Raw genomic sequence first — 25,763 nt, forward strand, 5'->3', positions numbered from 1 at the left:
ACCCAGAGCACCTGCAGTGTGGGCTCAAGGCCCAACTGCAGTCACTTGTCATGCATTCACAATGGCCCAACCAGTGGCATGAACCTCACTGTTCTGGGTGATATTGAAAGGCATTTACAAAATAATGTATCAGGCACAAAGTGGGTTCTTAGAGGGAAAGTCATGTTTAACTAATTTGATATGCTTCTATGATAAAGTCACCCACCTACTGGATGACTGAAAGGTGATGGATGTAGTTTTTCTGGGTTTTAGGAAGGCTCATAGCATCCTTCCAGACAAGGTCTTCAGTTGTGAGATGAGCAGGTTCATAGTGACCTCGGTAAAGAACTGGCTGAAGGGCAGATCTCAAAGGGCTGTAGTGAATGGAGTTACATCTGGCTGAGGAGCAGTCACCAGTGATGTTTCTCAGGCTTCATTTGTAGGGCCAGTTCTAATCAATGACTATCAGTTATCTCAATGCAGGAGACAAATGCACCATTAGCAAGTTTGCTGTTTATATCGAATTGGGAGATGCTATTGACTCTCTTTAGGGACAGGAGGTCTTGAAGAGGGCACAGTCTCAAGTTGTGCCAGGGGATGTTTAGGTTAGATATTAGAAAGAATTTCTTTATGGAAAGGGTCATCAGACATTGGGATGGGCTGCCCAGGGAAGTGGTGGATTCTTCATCCCTGGAGATATTTAAAAAGAGACTGGATGTGGCACTCAGTGCCATGGTCTGGGAACCACAGCGGTAGTGGATCAAGGGTTGGGCTTGATCATCTCAGAGGTCCCTTCCAACCTGGCTGATTCTATGATTCTATGATTCTAAGAGGGATCTAGGTATATGGGAGCATGTCAGGATCAGTAGGAATCAGCAATGTGTCCTGGCAGCCATGAGGCCAAACAGCATCCTGGAATGCCTCAAACACAACATAACCAGCCAGTCAAAAGAGGTGGTTATCCTGCTGTATCCAGTGTTGGTGCAGTTCTGGGCCACACAGTTTAAGAAGCATGTGAGAGTCCTTGGAAACTAACAAAGCTGGTCTGAAGACTAGAAGTCATGTCCTGTGAGGAAAGGCTGAGGGTTTGGAGTTATCCTAATTTTGAGAGCAGGAGGCTGAGGGGTGACCTCATGGCTTTCTGTAGCTTCTGTGGAGAGGGAGGTGCTGAGCTCTTCTCCCTTGAGACCAGTAATAGGACACATGGGAATGCTTCAAAGCTGTGCTAGGGAAGGGTCAGACTGGGCATAAGGAAGCATTTCTTTCCTGAGAGGGTGGTCAAACATTGGAAAAGGCTTCCTCAAAAGGTCAATGTCCTAATCTTGTCTGCGTTTAAGAGGCATTTGGACACTGCCCTCATCAACATGCTTAAAACTGGTCAGCCCTGAAGTGTTCAGGCAATTGGACTCGATGATCATTGTAGGTCCCATCCAATTGAAATAGTCTTTTTCTGTTCTGTTCTATTCTGTTATGTTCTGTTCTAAAAATGCAATGTGGACATGTGGTTCTGGAACCATAATAGATCTCAGCAAGACAAAATTCAGTGTTTCCCTTTCATATTGTACCAGCTGCTGATGGAGGTGTACCATAAATATTAAAAAGAACTCTATAAAAAGAGAAAATATTTTAAAATACGGATTACATCTAAGACATGTGCCTTTTGTTTGCGTAACACATTTCTGACACATTTATTTGGACACGAACACACAGCAGCCTTGTCATCTGTAAATAATGTGGTCACTCCAAGTTTATTCCAAGAAAACTTTTATTCCACAACCTCATGTATACCCTTGTGCAGAAAATAGCCAGAGAATGAATCTTGCCAATACCAGCTCATTAAGTAAATGTAGTCTCACAATGATTTCAGGGGAAGCTGCACTGTATGTGTATACCCCTGAAATAAATAAGTTACAACCAAATAGTAATCCATTACACACAGAATAAATATGAATTTACATAGCATTTACCATCAATCTGAAATGTATTTTCTTATACTTATTGCTATTGTAGCCAAGAATGTTACATTTTCTGTTAAAGATCTATGGTTCACATTTAAAAATTGAGGTACTCTGAAATCTAGCTGGTGAAAAACGTAAACAGAGGCTTATTTAATTTATTTATTTCCTTTAAACAACAGAACAGAATGCAAATACAAGTTTCTACAATGCATTTTGCACCAAGGTGTACCATTTCTGCCATGCCTTGGCTCACAAACACCACCATTTACATTTTTGTTGGTAAACACATAAAAGGTCAATGGGCTCTGATAATTCCGAGTTCAAACAAACATTTTGTTTGCATTTACATGCAAGATGTATAAATGGTTTTCATGCACTGCTTTATCAGTAGGAGTTAACAAGGAGAGACACAGTTTCCTTGTGCAGAGCCAACATTCCACTCATTCCAGCAGAGAGTAATGCTGCTGAGGTTACGGACATCCCTTCTGATGTTTCAAAGCTTCAGATGGAGATATGGTTGGCAGGCAGCAAAAGCTCAAGCAGTATAAAAGGCACAGAGCACTGATCTGGGAGCCTAAATTAATAAAGGTTTCAATTCCATTACAGCCTTCAGCAGCAAATCTGAGCAGACACCGTGTTTGGGTACCATCTGCATCCTCATGTTTCAAACGTAATAGCAGAAAAGTCAGGACTACTCATGAGGTACAGGTATGGATTTACTTTGGAGAGGTAGGAAGACAGTTTTGGCAGTAAGTTTTATCTATAACCCAACCACAAGTTGATAAAGATTAAATACATTTGTCAAAAGCCATTAATGGAAGACAGATAAGGTATCAGCTGGAGAAAACACACACTTGGACTGCTGACAACAGAACCCATCTACAAGGCAGACTGCATTTAGGGACTACACCTGTGTATAGCTTTATTCCACACCAAGTTATTTGGCAGCTTTTAGTGCCTTTTCCTCTCCATGTTTGCATAGACTTGGAATCAAATATTTTGCCTCAAATGAGCTTTGTGTGCTAGTGTTGTGCATTGTTTTAATTTTAAGTACTTGGCTGGTACTAAGTTCACAGTGGTAACAACATTTTAAACAAGTTGAGAAGGCTGCGTTCCATCTCAGAAAAAAAGAAAAAAAATAGAAAAAAAGTCAAGCAATAAAAATGAACTGAAATAAATTTTGCAGACCCTGAAGATACTGTGTGTGTGTAATTATAAGTTACCTGAAGATTCAGCAATTCATTCTCTTTAACTTTAAGGAGCAGATATCTTTAATATGTCAAAATACTAAGTAAGTATACTTTCTAAAACTGCTGTCCTCATTTTGGTATGTTGACAGCAATATTAGGAAAGTAAACAAAAATTTAAAAGCTTCAGTAATTGTCATGATATGCATATGCCAAGGAAAACTGGGGCAACTCGAAGTGAATGAATTTCTGAAATATGTAGAAGCTGTGTCAAAACATAACAACTTTGATTTTAGGGTGAAAGGGAAAAGTTATTTTGAGTGCAGAGTCCAAGAGACTCTTTTAACCAGGGAGACAAGGCAGTAGTCTTGTTGCCTGCATTGAGAAATGTATTATTAAATTAAAGGTTTTTCCCCTGTTTTCTGTAGGATGTGGAAAAAGAGAAGCAAATTCCTGTCCCCGTTAATGTCTGATTTTACAAGCAGAAAAATATTAAATGAAACTTAAGCTTTCATATAACACATAATGACCTTAATCCTCAAAAGAGACACCAAAGAAGGCCAGTATTGCTCTCTGCACTTTTTGGACAAACTCTGGCCTGCTTCTGCAGTCCTTGTCTCAAGCAAGACTCCTGGTAGTGCCAAAATATCAACCACGCTCATTCTGAGGCTCAGGCAAAAGTAGGTATAAGCACCTCCAGTCTTTGGTGGAGCAGGCCCTCTTTTGAGAACTGGAAAACATATGTGTAAGAGGTAAAACATTCAAAACATTTGCTTGGAAAAACAAAAGCTTTCTCTCTGTCATATAGACCAAGCACCAGTGGCCAGGCATCACCTTAAATAAAAGTAAGAACGTGCAAAATGCTCAGAGACAAAACAAGATTAATACTGTATTTTGTTGGAGGGTGGGGAAAAAGAACTAGAGAAGGATTGCAGAAGGCTTTTAAGCAAATAATTGGCAGCAAATATCTAACAATTTCTATGAGGGAATAAAAATATTCATTGTGTGTGTATGTGTGTTGGCTTTGAATACCACAGTCCCCCTCCAGCTAAGGAGCCGTTTACATCTGCCAGCCAGCAGCCAGACACCAGCAGGGAATTGGCAGAGCCCTTATGGGCTCATTGTGTGTCAGTCCAGCCAGGGAGCAGAGCCAAGACTCCCTCTCAGGCTCTCCCCAGCAGCCAGAAGCTGCAGCTCCCCTTGGTGAGCTAAAAATGATCTCCCTACCTGCTGGCTGAGCCCAGGGAGGTGCCAAGCTTGGGTTAGTTCGGATGGACACGGCTCCCCGCACAGCCCACCATGTGGCTGCCAGTATGGTCTGACAGAGACTCTTGGAAAAAGTCTAATAGATTTCACTCAAAACTTTTCACTGCCTCAAAGTTTCAGCCTATGATTTGTAAGCTTTCAGTGTATTACTGCAGTCCTGATACATTAAAAAAAAAAAAAAAAAGTTTTCAGAAGAGTATCCCCTCCTGCTAGTGATCCAGCAGAAAAAATAACAAACAAAACCACAACCAAACAACAAAGAACCAAAACCTGAAAATCTGGTGAACATTTTTCTTGTTTATAGACAAGGACAGCTCTTGTCCTAGGGCAAAGTCTGTCTTGCAAAATTGCAGCAGAATTAGAAAGGTGGTTGCACCTGAAGGAAAAGATGGTCTGCTCAGCTCACCTGGTGCAGTGACTTCTCTGAGCAGCTTGCTTTGATTTATTTTCTACAGATGAGGGAGAAGGAACTGCTGGATATGAGCTTTGCTGTACTGACCTACATGTGGGCAGCAGGTTGCCAAAAGGAAGCACGTAGTGAGGTACCAACAACTGCCACAGGGTCGATGGGGAGTAGGAGAAAAGAGATAAAGAAGAGGCTGTCCACTGAACATGGGAGAGGAGCTGAAAAAAGAAGAGCTTATTCTCTGCTCTTCAGCCACCCAAGGCAGCTTTATGAAGTGTATGAGGTAGTGCCAGAGAGGAAACTTCCCCAGCAAACAAGAGTCTGGTGACCAGAGCCCAATTGTCAGGGTTTAACACTGGCCCGGCAATTAAACCGAATAACAGATGCTCTCTATTAATCCCCCTCTCCTCCCTGGCAAAGATGGTGAATCAAGTGCAACTACTTACAAGAGACTTAGCTGAAAGCAAAAATACAAGACAGAAAATCACCTTTATCCTGGCCCAAACCAGGACATTCCTGTGACACTGCCCAGCCATGGCACTAGCAGGAGTGTGTGAGTGAATCTACCTCTTCCTTTCCCAGGGCATTTTAGAAAAACCTTGTTTTTATCTAACAGTAAATCATCATGGATGTTACCCATGGTCACAGAACGTGATTCATCAGCATGTTTATAAATTGAAGCAATCAAAAACATTATACCTGGAAGCACAAAGCACCCAGTGTCCATCCCTGTAAACATGGATGCATTTTGTCAATAGTTGTACAGAGCATCATAACATTCACAGGGCCTGACATAGCTCCCTAGGTCACTCAATACATTGATCCTAAGCAAACATGATTATTCAGAAGGCTATGGCACATGTCATTTTGTAATTCAGGAGCGTGATCTTTTAAGCAACTCCATGGGAATTGCAGTTGCATTGTGCAAGAAGACGGTGAAATGGTGGCAGCAAGTCCACAATTAGTAGTCTTATTTCATTCAAATTTGATTTTTGCTCATATTTTCTTTTGTTTGCAGGAAAACGTCTTTCAGGCTCAAACATGCTGCCAGGCAATATTTTTATTGACCTGTTCATTTTATTCAGGTATGTCCTTTGGATGTGAGAAATGGAAAATAATTTTAAAACTAGTTGGGAAATGAGGTTGAGAGGGATGGGCTACGGCTGAGATTTTCTCAACATTGAAAGGACTTTTGATTTAGAAGTTAAAAACAGGAAACTAAATTAGATTTCAAGGTCACTAGTGGAAAATTCTAAAGTTTTAATAAATTTTTATTTAGTGTTGCCAACCTTAGCACTCAAGAAAAAAATCATGCAAAAATTAATGCGTTTAGCTTAAACATTCAATTTTATATGTGATAGATGTGGAGTTCTTTGTATTTCTATCTGTTTTAAGTCTTGGACATCCTTTATAACAATGATGGCTAGAAAACTAGCAAAACATGGACAGTCTTATGTCTGAGGGAAACAGTGTTAAAGAAAAGCATAACGTCACTAAGCTCTGTAAGCTGAATTATGTATTATCTAATGTTTTGGAACTGTGGAGTAATTTCTGTATTATGAAATCCTTTGTGATAAGAAATAATTTGGACATTTCATCATTAAAATTGCTTATATTTGGTTTTAAGGTAAAAAAACTTCTATTTTGAAGGGTTTGGGTTTATCTATAAAATAATTGTGAGGGGCATACACTGCAGAAAATCTTCGAGCTCAAACATTAATATAAAAAAAAAGTGTTGTGAGTTATTTTGGTGACTAATCTTAGCAATTTAGTCTGGAGCACCTCAGAGCCCAGAACATGGTTTGCAAGTGTGAAGAGAGAAAAATGGCAACAGAGAAGTTCATCCTGTTCCAGTGCAGTTTCTGACGTTCAGTGGCAGCAGAGAGGGAAAGTAAGAGGCTCATAAGCTCTGCACCCTGAAGCATTTCTAAGGAGCAAGGACTGTGTCAGCAGCAAGCTCCTCCCCACATTTCTGCAGCTTCACTCTGAGACAAAACACTCTGAAGTGTAGGAAAATTGTTGTGAGCTATTCTATGATTCTATGAAAAATAAGTTTAAAACAGAAAATAAAACTCCTTGAGCTGTCTGAATCCCACAGTCAGTCAGTAGATGAGGAGATAATTTTGAAGGAGGTAGTGAATGTGGTTATCAAATGGATAAATGGGAGTGTGAGTGATGAGACAATGAGTGAGTAAGGAAGGAACAAGTGGTAGGTGTGATATGAAAACTCATAGCCCAGAGCTGTGTCTTAGAGACTTAAAAGGACTCTTCAGGAAAGGATAAAGAGAAGCAGGAAAACCACCTGAGTCACCTGCAAGATTAGCTGTTGACTTTCATTTCCTTCCTTCCTTCCTTCCTTCCTTCCTTCCTTCCTTCCTTCCTTCCTTCCTTCCTTCCTTCCTTCCTTCCTTCCTTCCTTCCTTCCTTCCTTCCTTCCTTCCTTCCTTCCTTCCTTCCTTCCTTCCTTCCTTCCTTCCTTCCTTCCTTCCTTCCTTCCTTCCTTCCTTCCTTCCTTCCTTCCTTCCTTCCTTCCTTCCTTCCTTCCTTCCTTCCTTCCTTCCTTCCTTCCTTCCTTCCTTCCTTCCTTCCTTCCTTCCTTCCTTCCTTCCTTCCTTCCTTCCAGCATCTACATCTTTTATGCAAATGTTGGAGCAATTCAGCCTCTGAAATATACTGTCAGCCCTAATTCCAGTCTAATTAGGACTCATTTACTTGCTTGTCTGAGAACTCTTGATCTCTTTGAATGGAGCTTCTAGACAGACACTTGAACACCTCCAGCTCTGGTAGCATAAACTTACAACACAGCAGCTTAAAAGGCTCGGGCCTGACTTCAGTGCCTAATTAAACTGAGGCAGTTTTCACCCACAACTATCCCATCCCTCTCCCAGCAGTGACTGAGCAGGACAGATAGCTGAATCACCTCTGTTTACAGTTTGTCCTATAGTCAGAAACAGAAACTGGTAGTGGTTTTATGTTAATGCTAATCATATATTAATGTATCATGCTGGAAATTACAGGAGTGGAGGATTGGTTGTCAATCCTATTTAAACCTCTTTTTTTATTGTGGTTGAAACTTTGAGCAGGATGAGCAGCTTGGACAATGGCCACTTCCCAGCTAAATCTTTTTCTAAACATGAGTCAGAGCCCAAATTTAAGCAGTCTTAAGATGAAGTCAGTAATACTGAGATCTTAATAAGTTTTGGGGCTGTTTTGTGACCTAGAGTCTCTGTTGCATATCAACAGCAATGGCAATAACCACTTAGGAATTATCTGAATCCAATTTTTAGAACACCCTCCAAAAGACAACTTCTCAGGGCTGATAGTATGAAGAATCCACATTTATTCTGCATCAAACATTCCTATGTGGAATCTGACTTCTATTGCTAGCCTCACTCACCTGTAGTATCATTTGCTTGGGACTGGAAAGTACTCAGACCAGTATTTGAAAACAGTGTGGTGTACTGCAACTGTTTAATTCTTTCATTGATTTCCCAAGTAGTGGAAACTAAGTTTTGATATCTTAGACCTGTGTTTCTTCTATATTGTTGACAACCTGAAGTATAGTGGAGCTTTTTGTATTGCTTCAATTCACACAAAAATATCCAAATTACCTAAATGGTCCAGAAATCCCACTAGCAAAAGTAACACCTGCCCTTTTTGCATCTAGGTCTAATTTAATGAAGTTTAAGACTACAAGACACTTCAGAAGATGAGATTTGTATACAAAAGAGGGCACTTATGCCTAATGAGTTTAAAGGACACAAACATTTAGTTAAAAGCACTTTTAGATAAGACTACCTATTTCTTAATACCTGTGACAAGCTCTGTAGTTTGGTTTAACTCCTTCTGTTCCTGTTTTGTAGAATTCCATTGGTACAGGGAACTTGGCCAGTGACCGTACAGGGCTACAGAAAATCACTGCCCACAGAATGGTGCTTCAAGCACTTAAGCAAGGGGAATATCACAAAGTTTTTCTTTCTCTCCTATCTTTGGGTAATAGAATAGTGAGCTGCATTATAGCAAATACACAGGGAGGGAGAGAAAGAGCTGTTGTAAGAAAGAAAGGATGATACCTGCTCAGTTACTCTTGGAAAAAAAGGGTTGGCTGCTTAATCAAACACCAGATTAAGCAGCCAGTTATAACATGCATGTATCTTGCAACAGGGAAGAGTAAAAGTGACTTTTGAATGGTAACAATGAGTAAAGAGTGGAAAAAAGAATTGCTACTCAAACCAAAAATTAAAATGGTTAACATGGGAAGCTGCTTAGAGCTGAATATAAAGATTAAAATAAAATCTGTCAAAAAAACCCCACACAACACCACAGTAAAATGTTACATCTTTTGGACTACGCAAAGCTTTATGAAAGATAAGGCAAGGGCAATATTACTGCACAGAAGTAAAGGATGAAACCACACCTGGCCCAGATCCATCACTTGGTCAGTGATCTTCAGGAACAGCAACTGCAGACCTCACTGCATAAAAAGCAGAGAGAAAAACAGAGGGAATTATTTTCCTCACCTTGGTCAATGGTGAAACTTAACCCCCTTTTTTTTTTTTTTTTTTTTTTGCTGATTTTTATTACCCCATTACCTCACAAGTTCTTACAGTAGAGAATGCTGTGTAAAGCTTAGTTCCTCTCTGGAAACAACACTGTTACTCAGGTAAGGTGTTTTTGTAAGCAAGCCGGTCTTGCAGTTATATCACATTACAACGCATCCCAGTCAAAGCAAATGGAAACCTGCAGCTCCCCAAGAAAAACAAAAAATACAAATAAAAATAAACAAACCATTCTGCTACTTGCTCTTCCTCCATAAGTAAGAAAATAGAGTATGAAATAACTCTTCCAGTGACGCAAAGTTCAATATGGTTGAAGTGTTATAATGTGTTACTTGAGTCATAACTGACAGGGTGCCAGCCTTACATTTGTTAGAGCAAACAGAGATCAGCTTTAAATTTCCGTGCTGTTACACAACCATGCTATTACTTAAAGGACTACTTGTACTCAAACAAGAAAGGCCATCTACCTTCCTGTTACAGTCCTGATATAATTGTCTCCATGAGAGGCACTTTTTCATACGCAAGCACACATCTATGTATAAATACACACATACACTGCAGCATTTTAACTGAGGTAAGCATCACTACTTAGTCTTCAAGGATCCTGCTTTGTTTTTTTAAAGATGTTTTAGACTTGGGGTTGCTGCAGCTAGTGAGAAAAAAGGTGACCACATCATCCAGTTGACAATGAAATTCAGTTCTCTACAAATCTCGGTAGTCAACAGGACTTAAAACATGAAAATGTAGGAAAGCAGAAATAGTATTTACTGCTGCTAGGTTCTCAACAGCTGATGCCATTAAAACTTGGCTCTGGCTTTCACTAATCAGTCATTAGCACAGTCATTGTATTTACCTGGTCTCTGCTGGCTTTGTGGGAGGTATCTGTTTATAGCACAGTGCACAGAAAAAATTACTGTCAGCAACATTGTTTGGGGGACTGATAGTGAACAAAACTACCACATTGCCACTGGGAGGGAGTAAGTTGGGCTCCAGGTTTTATTGGTCAACAGGTTACTTTGCAATGTAGAAATGACAGATCCTAGGGTCTATCTCCAGGACATCCCAGGAAATGGTTGTTTCTAGATGTCACCAGCACAGCCAGAAGGCAAAAACTGACAGAGCCCCCTGAAGCCCAGGCAGAGCTGGCCCTGGGGCAGCTGCTTGCCTTCAGGTGCTGCAGCAGCCAGGTTACTGCCTTTCAGAGCTAGAATGAAGATAGCAATGCTATTCTAGCTTGGCTTATCAGAGCAAATCATATGAGTAATGATTAATCATTCACGTATTTATCACTTCAGTATAATTTCTGCATACTATTATTGGGGTTGCACCTTAACTGGTGTGGCTCAGGCATGATTGGAGCTGACACTTGGGGAGCATCTTTCAGCAGAGAGCTTAAGGAGCTTGAGAGCCTGAATACTGACAACAGGTGAGGATGTTGTTGGCTCCAGCAATGAGGGAAAAAAACCCGTGACAGCTGTGAGAGAAAGCAGAAGCAACACAATTTGATATCATCTCCAAGCTGCCCCTTCAGGTCATCTCTACAGAACCAGGGCTCTTCATCCCCCGTGATCTGAGAAGGGAAGAAGGTTGGTGGCTGGGAATGTGGGCAAAGAGCCTGAACTCAGCTGCCCTCAGGCATGTGCCGCTCTGGCAGTGATGTGATACTGCTCGTACAGTCCCCGGAAATGTGCTCCCCAGATGGCTGTGCTTCATCTTTCCACCTCATCATATGTTCCCCCCATGCAAGCCATGCAAACGCTTGTGATGTCCCTTCTGCTTCTGATGAAGTGCAACTTTCTTTTGATTTCTCTTCTGAGAAACCTGCATGAGGACAATAACTCTGGGAAAATTTGGTTCTCATACTGGTACTTTTTGATTTCTCTACAGCCTTTCCATCAGCTGAAGTTGTGTCTCCCATTTCTTTCTGTGTTGGTCTAGGCAAGTCAACTGCAATCATTTATCCACATCATCTAATTTTCTAGCCTTTTCCACTAGCTGCTTGTAGTTCAGACTAAAAGACATTCAGGATACCAAATGTGTTTGAGGGCTAGCAGGAAGAACATGCTCTACCCTTTCTCAGCTCCCTAAACCCAGTTATGAAGCTATCAGATTAGTTCAGGTTTTTTTAATATATATATTTTTGCTGTTGGTTTTCATGAAGGCCAAGAACAGAGAAGAAGGGGCTATCACAGACAGTGCAGGGCTAGAGACCACACATGTAATGCAGACAAAAGAATAAATCTTTGGCTTGTTGTTGAAGGCACACCAGAGTATATCTGTATTCCAGTCCCTTCTCCCAGCTTTGGGATTGTGTTTAAAAAAAAATAGCCATTGGATGACATACAGAAATGTCCTGAAAACAGGAACAAATTACTCCGTGCTCCCAGCTCAGTGCTATGTCAATAGGGATGTAGTATCATATGCCTCTCCATTTCATTCTCCATTAAGGCTGAAATCTCTTCTGCATAGTAGCATGGCTTTAATTGATAGAGGAAAGAAGCTGGTAGAGAACAACACAATCAGACAGAGGATGTTGATCTGTGGCAGTGAAGTGGTTTCATTTCCAGAGTAGATCTTCTGACCACTAAATTATGAAAGAACACTACTTCATCCATTTTCTTAAGAAGTGGAAACACTAACAGTGCTTGATGAGCTGAATCCTGTCAGTATATTGTAAATGTGCTCTGATAATGTTTAAGAGATCAGAATCCCCTGAGAAAGAACATTTCAATCACACTTGTAAGAATTGAGGTGTTCACAAAGGGTTAGTGGGAAAAACATGGAGTTCCCATCAAGGAGCTTGAATGTCAAGGTAGTACCTGAATGGGATTCTAAAATTGCATGTTGGTGCTATACATCTGAGGTTTTTTGGGTGTTCTGACCCCTAAGTCCTGTCTTACATCTTAGGCCAACTTGTGATTGCCTTCTTATGACTTCTACCATGAGAACAGGAAGTTTCTGCTATGCTTCTTGTTGACCAGATTTTTGCCCAAGTGTGACAATGAATGGCACATTACATATGAAACAGTAGAAAGACCCACTTCTTACTGTAAGTGAAAGGACAGGAGACCATCAAATAAACAGGAAAAATAATTACTCCTGTCATTCAGCCCTAGCATCTCTCTGGAAAATTCTTGGTTTCCAAATACAATCCCAGTCATTTTCTTTACTATCATTTATTAACCTCTCAAACTCATAGGAGGAAGGTGACCTCAAATTCTACCTCATATTCCTTCCAGAATCGAGTCTTTTCTCTTAGATAATCTATAAGAGCCCTTCTAACTTTGGGTCACATTCAGGCAGCTGTTACAAAGTCCATGCTTTCAAAATGTGTACTAAGTCCTAAGTCTCTTAGGTCTTGAGGGTGTTGCTTGATGAGAAGTTCATCATAAGCCAGTAGTGTGCATTGCAGCCTAGAAAGCCAACTGTATCCTGGGGTGCGTTAAAAGAAACATGACAAGCAGGTCAAGGGAAGTGATTCTCCCCCTCTACTGTGCTCCCGTGAGACCCCACCTGGAGTATTTTGTCCACTTTTGAAACTTCCAACACAAGAAGGACATAGATTTGTAAGATAAGTATAGAGGATGGCCACAAAGATGATGATCAGTGGTCTGGAGCACCTCTCCTGTGAAGACAGGCTGAGAGAGTTGGGTTTCTTCAGCCTGGAGAAGAGAAGGCTCCAGTGAGACCTTAAAGCAGCCTCTGGTACCTGAAGGGACTACAAGAAAGCTGGGGACGGAGTTTTTACAAGGGTATGGAGTGACAGAACAAGGAGTAGTGCCTTTAAAATGGAGGAGGGTAGATTTAGATTAGGTGTTAGGAAGAAATTTCTTATTGCGGGTGCAGTAAGACACTGATAAATTTTCCATGGGGAGATGTGGTTGCACCCTGCCTGGGACTGTTCAAGGCCAGGTTAGATGGGGCTTGGCGCAACCCAGTCTAATGGGAGGTGTCCCTGCCCATGGCAGGGGGGTTGAAACCAGATGTTCTTTCAGGCTGCTACCAATACAAACCATTTTATGATCCCATGATTCTATTGAATCTGGACAGAATGGTGCCTTTTTCCTTCATAATTTCCTTACATAAGGAAAGAGCAGGAAGAGAGAATTTTGCTGTGATCTAACAGTCAGAAACTATCAGCCCTCTGTATGTGTAGATGGATTCTCTCTTGCCTGGACAAGCCAACAGGTTGCACCTACACAGCAGTGCCACCATTGCTCTCCTTCTTCAAGCTACAGCTCTTGTTTGTCATCCCTCAGCTGGAAAGGAGTCAGTTAGTTCCCCAGTTATCATCCTGTCTCCACAGGGGATCTCACAGGCCAGAAGCACATCCTACCCTTCTCTTTAGCCTTCCCAGCATGTGACTGGCTGTATCCTGAGATGCCCCCATCACACAGCCACACACACACACACATCAGGTGCATCAATCCTTCACCCCACACTCCCACCACCCATCATTTGACCTGGTTCATGGTATCCCATAGCTATGGGAGTAACTGAACTACCTATGCTTGGATTTTTGTTAAGAGTTGTAAAGCTTGCAGACAGAGTACATTTCACAAGCTATGGCATGTATGATTTCTGTTGCTCAGAGTCTTGTGTACATACTAAAATCAAGCTGTCTGTAAGTGTTTGTGTGTGCTTGCCTGGGGATAACTGCATGCAGAACCAGGATTTGGACTTAAGGCAAAATGAAGAGAAGCACTGCCCTGCAGTCATTTTGAAAAATATGGCTCTTAATAAAGTGACGATAGTCCTATTTTTAATTTGGCTTCTGTGTCTGCTCAGTAACAATTTTTCATAACGATTTATTGGCCTCAGCTTTTTACTGTGCTCTTCCTGCTAACACTTTAGGAACAGTAAAAAGCCTTAGACCTAAAATTTAGTGCTTTATATATGTCTTCTTGAGAGAAATATCAGAAAGTGGCTCAGGTTAGCCAGATTTTTTGGCTGTCTCATTTCTACTTGGCTCCAGGCTTACTTATTAGACAGTTTCACATTCGTATCCCTGGCAATGGAAATGCTATACGTTCAAAAATCTGGCACATGCAGAAAGCTGTGCACCGACATTCACAAAACATTTCCTAAGGTTGTAGTTGCTTGAATTTCAGCTCCATAATTAGTGGGATGCCTTCAAGAAGACATTTTCAGAGTTCTTTTTGCAGCTGACTCTTCTATCTGAACAACTTCTCTCAAGATTAGATGTGCTGTGGGGCCTGACCTGATATATCAGTGAATTTCCAGCCCAGTTATTTTTCACCAGTCAGAATTTCTGTCCCAGTTGAAGAAGATTCTTGTTAACCAGCTGTCATTTTTCAAGCAAAAGTCAGGTATGAAGTAAAGCCAGCACAGCCAGGACACACTGGCCTTACTCAGTGTAGTCTGAATTCGGTAGCTTATGAGTAGTCAGTCTGATGCTATCAGAACCTAATAGTGTTGGTGCATGTGTAGGAACAGTCAGCAGACCTGACATGTCCCAGAGGCGTTGTCTTTGAGGCGCTTGCTCTTCACAGTAGGTGTGCAGAATTACAGAAACCTTCCCCCATCCTGCCATCCTTAAAAGGTTTTGTCTAGACAAGTGAACATTTGGGGTGTAATTATTCTCTTGCAATTTAATTTTGCATGCAAATAATCAGAACTGTAGTGTTATAATAGAACTTCAAGCAGGCCATGATACTTGCAGAGACCAGAACCATATTTGTAGGCGACACTGAGGAAAGAAAAGAAGCTAACATACTGATAAGTCAGCATATTATGAGAAAAATTAAAAACTAATGTATTTTTAAACATGATGCTAATCATTATAGATGCTGAAAGCTGATGAAGGAATATGATCCTTATTCACAACACTGTGCCTTTGGACTGATTGACAGCACCTTGATACACATACACACTCACTTTTGCTTTGAAAATGTTTTCTTATCACTTCTAACAGCAGAAAGTTATAGATAATGCAATGCAAAGCTCCAAGGAAACAAAAAGAAGAGGGATTGTTATTGTCAGCCTAACATTCCCTTCCCTTTGTACACCAGGTGAGATACACCTGTGTATGGTACAAAATAAGAGCCTCATAGTGGAGTAAGGAATTAATACAGGTTAAAGGGATATACTTTTTCTGGGTGCTCTGGGTTGTCTGTTTCTCAGCCCAGTTCACTGTGCAGCTGTAAATGGGAGAGCATATGGATGGGGAGATATGACATGAACCTGTTCTGCCACTAAAATAAACACTCATTGAAACGGGGGTTTTAGTCAATTTATCATTCAAGCAAGTAAATTAGTTCATTACATTGGGTGGGCTGTATTCAAGCTATTAAAAAAATCCATATCTCCATAGTAAATATGCAAACTTGGGTTCTCAAACTCGATTTATTTTTTACTTGCTACAGATACATCATCAAGCTTTGTAGATGTGCTTGAAACAACTACACATGCTCTAAATGCCTGTAGAAATGTAGAAATATAGGAACTTTTAGTAAAACTATTGACATCATGATTAGGTGAGCAATCAAAAACTTAACACAGTCTACATATTTTCTTCCTCTTCCTATATTGTAGAATGACTCCTCTATACAGAGCGTCTAATTTGGAATAGAAATTATTTCATTTTAGGATATTTACCCTGTTCTGTAAGTAGAATAATTATTCAGGAACATCCTCATTTACATTTTGGATTAGTGCCTGCAGAATAGCTCAGAGGAATAATTATTTTGAAAGAACTGTTCTGATCGATTTCTGCATCTGAGGCCCTGCAGACCATATGTATCACCAAAGGCAGTCCAGAACTCCACAAAGTACTAATTGAGGCCTTTCACTTATAAGGTTTAAAGATACTTGATCTAATATTTAGATTTAACTATTCAGAGTGAAAAAAACACAGTTACCACATGTTTAAGGTGCTATTTATAAGACAGCTAAACACAGTATGCAATTATGACATGCCTAGCATAGGAATTACAGCTTAGTACAGTGGAAATGTTATTTACTGACAATAAGACACCAGGGCCTTGATGGTCTCCATGAAAAATGATTTATGCTATGACATACAGGGGTTTTGTTGCTAATTTATAAGTCTTGGAAGAAGGATTCAGCTGGCTCTGATGTGTTGGTACCAGGTTTTTAGTGAGGTGATCAACAAGCTGACTGGAAAGTCCAGACAGAGTTCCTTTCTTCAACACAACACTCACGGGGTGCAGGCCAAACACTAGTGGTGGAAATATTCACCAGTGCAGCACCAGGGGTGAGGGATTTTCTGGTCCCAGTAGAGCTCCTTTGGCACGTCTCTCACTAGTAAAATCACAGCCTTAAGCTGTGTCAAGGAATAAGAACAGTAAGATGATTTCTAGCTTGTTTGTGCTCCTGGAAGATAAGACAACTTTGCATACAGTTTACCCCTGCATTGTTATCATGGTTCACACCATTTCTTCCCATAAAAAGTAAAACTGAGGTAGCATATGCCAGGAACAAAAATTTTCTGAGAGATCTTGTGGAGATCACCTTGTTCCACTGGAATGGAAGAAATGCTTGTCCTACAGAACTGGTTGCAGGGTCTGTCCCAGGCAGCTTTCTTAGCACAAGTTCAAGATTTACACCAGTGGGAAGGAGAAATCAGAACCTTTTCATTAGTTGTTCCATAATAGCTTTAAAAATACAAACTCGCAAGGTCACTTACATAAAGCTTGCAATACCATATGCTCAACACATTCCAGAACACCAAACACATGAATCACTGCAGTTATATTCATAAAAATACTCTTCTACTCCCCCAGCACATCACACAACGATGTAGTTACAGGAACTTTTTTTCAAATGGCAGCTGATTTAAGAGTTCACTGCATTTGCTCCTTAATTCCTGCCCCACAGCTATAATTGATCACTTCCTCAGTCATGCTGGTTTAATTCTGTGGATCTATGCCAGTTCCCATCCTGGGTTTAAAAAAAAACCAAAAACTAGAACAATAGACAAACAAAGAAGTCACTGACACTTCATGCAAGTTGTTTTCTTAAAAACAAACAAACAAAAAAACAACACAAAAAACCCAAGACAAAAAAACCCAAAACAAAATGAAAAAATAAAACAAAACAAAACAAAACAACAAACAAAAACCCCCAAACCAAATCAAAACAAAAAAGTAACCCACTAAAAGCACTCAAAAAAAGACCAAACACAAAACTGGGGTCATTTCAGGGATGTAACTATTGCTTCAGCACTTCTGAGGGGGCAGTGACCTTCTGCTCAGTGATAGGAAAGAGCAATCAATGGGAAGGTAAGAGTTCTTAAATCACCTTTGCAATCAGAAAAAACTGCTTGATCAAGCTTGATTCTGGAAGAACAGAGGAAACAGGGACATCCTGGGCTGGATCACAGGAAATTTGGCCAGCAGGTCAAGGGAGGTGATTCTCCCTCTCTGCTCTGTTCTCCTGAGACCCCACTTGGAGTTGTGTGTCCAGTTCTGAAGTCCCCAACACAAGAAGAACACGGAGCCATTGGAGCAAATCCAGAGGAAGACCACAAAAATGATCATCAGTGGGCTGGAAAAACCTCCTTGTAAAGACAGGCTGAGAGAGTTAGAGTTATTCAGCCTGGAGAATAGAAAGCTCCAAGGACATCCAGTACCTGAACAGGGCCTACAAGAAAGCTGTGGAGGGACTTTTCCCAAGGGAATGTAGGTATAGAACAAGGGATAGTGGCTTTAAACAGGAAGAGGGGAGATTTAGATTAGACATTAGGAAGAAATTTCTGATTGTGGCTGTGGTAAGACACTGATACAGCTTGCCCAGGGGGATGTGGTTGCACCCTGGCTGGAAGTGTTCAAGGCCAGGTTGGATGGAGCCTTGAGCGACCTGGTCTTGTGGGAGATGTCCCTGCCCATGGCAGGGGGGTTGGAACTGGGTGATTTTTAAGGTCCCTTCCAACCCAACCCATTCTATGATTACTGAGCATGATGCCAGAAATCATCCTTCTCAGAAGCCTCTGCCTGTTTTTTAAGCAACAAAGAAAATCAGTAGCTGTAGCATAATGTGTCTCGGTAAGAGTGACAAGCCTATGAATGTCCCAAGCTTTAAGTGGAAGGGACCATAAGTTGGATTGGGATCAGCATGCAGGCACTCTATAGCTTCTTTAATTATCAGACCTTCTGAAAAGTTTCATTGTTGTTGCTGGATTTTTTGTTCGTTTGTTTGTTTGTTTTTAATTCATAATAATAAAAATAGTAAAGCCAAATGTCATCAAAAACATTTTATTAAGTTAATGTTTTTTAACTTGGACCGCAATGCATTTTTACCCTAGCTCTTTCCAAATTCTTTTTGTGTATATTCTGTGTGTATTTATGTATATATATGTATATATACACACATAAATTGTATGAGTCCCCATCATCTGTGTTTGCATTGATTGCACAAGCATCTAGACTCAATAAACCTACAGGGTTTTTTTCTCACTTTCACAAGGGAAAGACAAGAAAGTCTCAGAGGAATTGAAAAAATTAAATTATTATTAAATATTCACTGGTGAAAGATGCAGCAAATAGTTCATGCCTTGGTATTTTAAAAAAAGGTCAGTTGGCAGTCAAATTTCCAATGTAACTGATTTACTAATCAATACAGAACTCTCGTTTGTTACATGAAATAAACTTGATTTGCTTAAGAAAGTTATGGTGTTATGAATATTGAATTCTAGAATAGTTGCACATGTGAGCAAGATGGAATGCAACCATGACCAGTGTGTTTGATGGAAGTTTTTTTAAAGAAGATATTGCTTCTTCAGGAAGAGTTAGTTTATCTAGAATAAAAAAACAAACCTGTCTGATTTTAGGGTTCCCAGTGTGTTGCTGCATATTGTATTATGGAAGCAGCAATGGGAAAAAAAATCCTCTCTGAAAACTTGAAAGGTACCAGGATAAAAAGCTAAGACATTCACAAATTAAATTCTATTCTAACTTACTTTTTACTGAAAGGCAGGTTTTCCATTCCACTGCTTCAGAAATCAAACAGCAAGAATTATGGGAATTAGTATTTCTTTTTTCTACTGTTTGATGGAAAAGCTATAATTTTTTCTGTAGCAACTGTCCTGAGAACTGTTACATCTAGTGTAAGAACTTGATCATAGATTAAAGTACCCTTTTCTTCTGTTATAAGAAAGTTTATGAAGAGGACACAAGAAGTCCTGTTTCCATGAACAGAGTAGAAACAACAAGATGCTATTTCCATACTGACAGCATTATGGGCTTTGATTGAGGAGGGGGCATGGCACAGTTTGGGGTGGCTGGTGGGATTAAACTCAGCTCTCTGGCCTGCTGCTTCCAAAAAGTGGGTTTACTCATCCACCTGAGAGCACAAATGAGATACCTTATTGCAGCTGCTTTGTGGAAGGATATAAAGAAGCTGGAGCCAGATTCTTCCCAGAGAGGTGAGGTAGAAGGAGGACAGGTCATGGGGACAAGCCATAGCATTGGCAATTCCCAACTTGACACAAGAAAAATGTTTTCACCATGAGGATGGGCAGACACTGGAGCAGGAGGCCAGGGAGGTTGTGGACAATCCATCCAAAGCTTGAATAAGCAAAGCCCTGATATTTCTTTGAGCAGGTGATTTAATAGGCACTACCTCCAATGGTCTGCCCTGTCCTCTATCCTCTGTTTCTGAACAAATAGCAGATCCATTTGTCAGACTACATTGGAAGCACTTCTGGGTAGTGCGTCATCAGCTTTAATTTACCTGAGAAGTTTAGGCTGTGAACTGAGGCAATTCAGAACCTGACTGATGAGTGGGCTCCAGTTGAAGGATTTGACTGGACATCAGAGTTGGAGTATCCTCTCTGTGTGTCTCAGTTATGCTTCCCTATCCTACTCAGCTGCAACTCAGAAAGGTCCCACTGATGTCTTTTGATTTTGTCTCCTTCTCTCTCCAGGACTCCTGACTGCTGGACTGTGGACATTATGGGTATTACTAACAGAGAAAGAAAAAAAAATGTTCAGTGATCTTATATACAGACCCACAATGAGAATATATATCCAGATAGCTTGTGTCAAGGAAAGAAAGTTTACTGGGTACTCTACCATCATCACCCTCCTTAGCCTCAGAGTTCATTCCTGTTTTGTCTGGTGCCTTCTGTTGTTTTCTATTCATACATGCTAAAGCAGTAGTCTGGACTTCTATTACCCTGACTGCCTCAAAGTCCTCAACAAGTGCCAGTAACATGTTTTCAAAATGTTGCTGCAGAGGTGGCTTTGATTTATCACCATGACAACGTCATCCGCAGTGCTGCATCCCAACACGGTTTCTGCTTCCTCCGTTGCATCAGTCACTAAGCAGTTGTCTTCAAATCCCATCTATAGAAGAATCACTTGATACTCCTCTGCTGAACTGCACTTTCCTCCAGAATGAGACTCCAGCAATGCATAAAAGTAAACATCAGGTTTAGGAGAGGAAATTAGAAGTTTTAATGTATACAATGTTAAATAGGGATGGATCTGCACAGGCTGAGTGTATCAGCTAAAAAGGAACTTATGTTCTGAAAAAGATTAATTGTATTATTACTTTCTGATATGTTACAATTTCTAACTGACTTTTGAGATTTATCCAAAGTAGTGGGTGGTTTAAAAGGCTTTTATCAAAACTTTTTAACTACTTAAACTCAGAAGTACTTTACTTGACTCATAGGAAGCCATTGACTGAGCTGCTGGAGGGATACAACACACACAGTGGCAGTAAGTTTATCAAAACCTGGACTTAGATATAAAACCTCCTTGAAATACTCTCTGCTTTAACCCTGCTCTGACTTTAAGAGCTAAATGTTATATTCCTTTTAGCAAAACAGCTTAAAACTGAGACAATATGGACAATGGCAGTTTCTAATTCTGTACATACGTATTGGCAAATTTCTGTGTTTATTATGTACTGATACAGAAACTTGACAAAGCATTTATTTCATATATAGCACTTCTGAGCCATTTTTTAATGTAGTGCTGCATTGGCAACAACTCAAGGCATAGCTTGATAGTTATATGCTACTTTATGTTGAAATATGATTGTGTGCTTTTAGATTTACAAAACTGTAGTCTTGCCAGGAAATTTTTGCCTGTAAAGCTATTTTAGGACTTTATCAGTTAAAAGGCTTAAGAGCTAAATTTTGTCCCCACAATGACTTAAATGGATACTACGTAAGCGTATTCAGAGGCAAGCTCTGGCCTTAACTTTGATTTAATTGTTTAGCATGGTTAGAATTACATACTTAAAAATCCAGGGTGATTAATGAGACTGATGACAGTTTGCGAACTCTGAAGTTTCTCTGAAGCCTGGAAAGAGCTCTAAAGTCCTTTCTCTGACACATTAAACAAACAATAACTTAAATCTCCATGTGGTTTCTATTTGTCACAAATACAGATGACTTAAGAGTTTTAATAAAAAGCTGTCTTAGAAAAGAAAATTTTCACACAGTATATTTCCTTCTTTCACTTTTTCTTACCAACTAGTTAAGGATCTGAAAAGTTGCCAGTGGTCAGAATTGAAAAATTTTAGTATTACACAGTATATTTGAAATATTGTTGATTTTTTTCCCCTTGGAGAAGTTTTTGTAGCTCTTTTGTAAAATTATGTGAAAAATACTTACTGTTTTCTGACTGACCCGGTGACTGTAGCCAGAAGAGCAAAGGCACTTGGTCAGTAGCTGCTCCTGGCAGCCATTACAAAGTTAGCAGCCCATTGGAATCCCCCAGGAATCCAAGCTTTAACTGAGGAAAATAAATATGTTTTCAACCCTAGACACTCCAGAAAACACTTAAAATATGAACTAGGAGTAAATCACTTCATTGTTCCTTTACCGACCGTGCAGACAGCCTGAAATAAAAGCCTGGAGAGATGGGAGTGACTACAGTAGACTACTAACTCGGAATCCTTAACTGCATCTTTATTGTTTATCATTTTAGGAGCAGCATTCAACTAATGTGAATCCATTATGATTCTATCTGTGTCAGTATTCTCTGTGCAAAGACTGCTAGAACCTCCCCCAAACCTGAAAAACATAACACATTGATTTTTCTATCAGAAGTCGAGTAATGGAGGCCTTGTTGCATAAACTGCTAATTAACACAGAACAAAAGGCTAGGCCATGCCCTGAAGAGCTTGTAGTTTAATTATGAGTGGAGTCAGCATGAAAATACCAGCAGAAAATAAATAAGCATAAATGCTCATTTAAGATTTCTCCAGGGAAGCGGGTTTAAGAGATGTCCATCTTCTTTCATCTCAGCTGCTTCTTTCTAGGACTGAAGAAGTGATTTCATTTATAAAACACCACTGCTATTTTTAGTTCAGGATTGGGTGTGGGATGAAAGGGGGTGGGGGGGTATTAACTTGGTTCATTTCACTTTTGGGAACTGGAGTGTAACCTGGCAGGGAGCTGGATCAGCAAACCTGGTGGGACACAGCACTTTGTGCTTCAACCTGAGACCCGGTGGTGCAACAGAGCGGCTGCCTTTGGGACTGCAATGGAGCATCACTGCCAAAGAGCTCAGCTCTGCAGCAGGGTCCCAGGGATCAGCTCAATAAGCAGCAATGTCAGGGTGCTGGCTCCAGGGAAGGGTCTCAGCACCACTCAGAGTGTGCTTACACAGTGAGGTGGCAGTGGTGAAAGCAGAGGGTACTCGCTTGGAGTAGGGGAGGGGGGAGTCTTTGCGCGAAGGGGAGCTGAGAATTATTGCAGCCTTACTGCACAAGAAGACAGAGGCCAAAAAGGAAGGAAATCAGAACAGCCTGGAAGATAAAGCCTGGTCAGTTAGGCATTGGCTGCATATTATCCATTTTCTGTTTTGCAGTTGTGAGGTTAAACAGACAAGAGCCGAAATTCCATGTTATTTCACTTCAAAGCTATGAGCTTGCAGCAATTTGCACAGTTCAGTAAGAAGAAACACATGAATTCAAGCAGCAACAGATTTCCCCATATCTTGCAGCAGAATAGGACACATTTCAGCATCCTGGTATCTGGCAAACTGCACCTATATTGCAACGTGCTGAGCTCTAGGACAGGACACCTACCTTGCTCTCTCATTGTCGTATGAATAAAAGAGCAGCACTCTCTTTTCATTTTAGCACACCTGACTTGAGGGACAGCTGTTATCCCAGTGACATTTTTCTGTAGACATTACACATACAGTAGGCATTATAAAAGGTAGAAAGAACTCTTCTCTAAGCGTATTATCTGTACACTCCAACTGAGCTTTGCTGAATCCCCCCCTTTAACTGTTATGCTTTGTTCAGCTTATAAAAAACCCCCAACACTCTAGACCACCATGAGTTTATGGTACATGGCAGCTTTAAACTTGTTTGTAAAGGTTTAAAGACAGGATTTGAATTCCTTGGATTAAAATTAATTTTAAATGCTTTAATGGGGTGAGCTTTCTTATTGAAGACTGATGTGCCTGCAGGCTTTATAAAATGCTGGCATTCTAAGATGCACAGAAATTCTCTGAGTCAGGTTGCTAAAGGATATCACACACCAATGGCAATTACCATTCTCTCTTTGCGGTCACATATGATACCATAAAATGGGCCCCAGACTTCCTTATTTAATTGCCTGGTTTCCTTTCATCTCAAGCACAGGGCAAAAGAAAAGCATTTAGCTCACCCTTGTAAAACAGCACACGTTTTCTTACTGCTATGCCTTTGAAATATTGCACATGACAGCGAATATTCAGAGAATTTCATGAATGGCACAGGCTTGTAAGCAGCCTTATCCTGGGGATATTTATTGGCTTTGGTGGCATCATGCTCCAATGATACTGAAGATGTAAGACAAGTTTGTGCTAGTGGATCTGAGTGTGAGGAAACTCTTCCCACTTCAGAGGGGTGACTTGTCTCCTAGCCTGAGTACCTCAGAACCATGCAATTGATATGCATGCCAAACATTTGCATACTTGCCATATAGATTGTGGATGAAGAGGAGAATGGCATTTTGAAGCATAATTATTATATTGCAACTCCAGTGTGACAAATAGGACACCTGTGGACCACAGTGTAACATTGGAGAAATTGATTCATGGAGTGGAAAACTGGAATGTTTATACCTCAGTTTACCCCGATGTTTATTAAAAAAAGTAGAAATCATACAAATTCTACCTTCCTCACTGAAAATATTTGGAGAACTGCTGATGAAGGTACTAAATTAATGTGAAGTATTTAACATTGTTACACAATTCAAAATTAATATAAGGCATCAAAACTTTTCACTATATAATAAAAGATGCAGGGAATCCTAGGCAAGCTCGGTGGCAGCCACTGCCAAGGTCATCTATGTGATGTCTCAAGGAGAAACAGGAATGGTATAAGAGAGATGGGTAGCAGACAAGGAAAGGAGGAATGCTCAGAGAAGGGATGCAGAAAGGAGAAAGGGTGATGTAGATCTCTGTTCTGCTGCGTTATCCTCTGGTACAACCTAAAGTTGAAGTGGAGGGCAATGCAGCTCTAGCTCGAGTGGCTGTCACCCAGTTGCTGCAACGTTGCTGGCCCTACACCTCCCTTTCACCTGGCTGCCATCTGTTACAATGAAGAAAATCTTCAGGGAAAATATATTCTGCATGGGGCTTTTTGCAACCTAGCCCAGCAGGAGGTGTCCCTGCCTATGGGGGATTTGAACTAGATCTTTAATATTCCCTCCAACCCAACCATTCTATGATTCTATGACCTGTTAACCAGTGCCACCAGTGATCCACCTTCCCTGACATCCTGCACTGATTTACTGATTAATAATTCCCAATGCAGAAGGCCAATGGTACCATCACATGTTACTTCACCTGCCTACATACCTCATTCTCTCTACAGCACTAATGGGGCCTGGGAAATTCTGCTTTTAGGAGCAACTTATTTTCCCTTTTTTCTTTTTTCCTACTGAAGGAGCACAGAGGTGGTAAACAGGCATTTTGCTCTCTGTACTATGCCTGAGCCACTGTCTTCTTCCCAGGAAGTGCCTGCCAGTCTCTATGTAGGTCTGCCCTTGCACTAGTGAAGCAAAAAGAAATCTGGGTCCCTCTGATCTCCAGGCAGCAGGATGTCAGCACCTACAGAAAAAAAGGAAAGATGCTGTTGTTAGACACACAATTTCACACCTCAGAAGGTAAAGCTTCATCTCTTAAAATTAATAATGTAGTGGTTAATATTTGCCATTAATGAGTTCTGGACTAAACGATAAATTAAAAGATTCATTCTTGTTACCCATTTGGCTTAGCAACTGAAAAGAAGAGGAAGCGTATATGCACAGAATAAAGATACAGGCTTTTAAAGGCTGTAATTACTCTGTTTTGCACAGAATGAATGAATCAGAAACCCAGTGAGCTACAGAAATGAATTTCAGAGGAAGCATGACAACAGTCCTCCTCCTTAGTTAGGTAATCTCACTAATGTCTGGAAAAATAAAGCCTCC

The sequence above is a fragment of the Heliangelus exortis genome, chromosome 1, assembly GCF_036169615.1.
Source record: "Heliangelus exortis chromosome 1, bHelExo1.hap1, whole genome shotgun sequence".
NCBI classification, from domain to species: domain Eukaryota; kingdom Metazoa; phylum Chordata; class Aves; order Apodiformes; family Trochilidae; genus Heliangelus; species Heliangelus exortis.